The sequence below is a fragment of the Eimeria mitis genome, genomic scaffold, assembly GCF_000499745.2.
Source record: "Eimeria mitis Houghton genomic scaffold, Emh_scaff1157, whole genome shotgun sequence".
Classification (NCBI taxonomy): domain Eukaryota; phylum Apicomplexa; class Conoidasida; order Eucoccidiorida; family Eimeriidae; genus Eimeria; species Eimeria mitis.
Window position 1 is genome coordinate 1,632 of NW_013567910.1, and position 707 is coordinate 2,338.

The following is a 707-nucleotide window of genomic DNA, read 5'->3' on the forward strand; positions in this document are numbered from 1 at the left end:
TACAAGGAGCGATGAGGCCGTGCAGTGTATGTGTGTATTTATGTTGTTTTTTATTTTTAAATAATATTTATAAATATTAATATAAAAATAAATAATAATATTAAATATAAATTTATTTTTTTTTATTTTTTCTCTCTTTTCTCTGCTGCTGCTGCGGCGGCCTGCTGCCTGCTGCTGTCGTGTCGGCAGTGCTGCTGCAGCAGCAGCAGCAGTGTGTTGTCTTTTTCTTTCTGTTTTTTTTATTTAATATTTTATTTAATATATAATAAAATAATATAAATATAAACTTAAATTTTAATATTAACCATCATAAAAGCAACAGCAGCAACAGCAGCAACAGCAGCAGCAGCAGCAGCAGCAGCAAGACCTGCGGCCCAGCAGCATAGACCATTGCTGCTGCTGCTTCCTGCTGCTGCTGCTGCAGTGTTCCTGCTGCTCTCTAGCTGCCTATACACCTCAGATATCTCTTTGTGCATGCATGCAGCAGCACCCCCTTGTCTGCTGCTGCTGCTTTATATAAACATTAAGCTGCAGCAGTCTCAGCACTCAACTCTTGCTGCTGCTGCTGCTGCTGCTGCTGCTGCTGCTGCTTCTTCTTCTTCTGCTGCAGCAGCAGCAGCAGCAGCAGCAACTACTTTGCTGCTGTTTACATATTTATTTATTTCTATATCTATCTCTTTCTCTTCTCTTACATATACACCATGGAG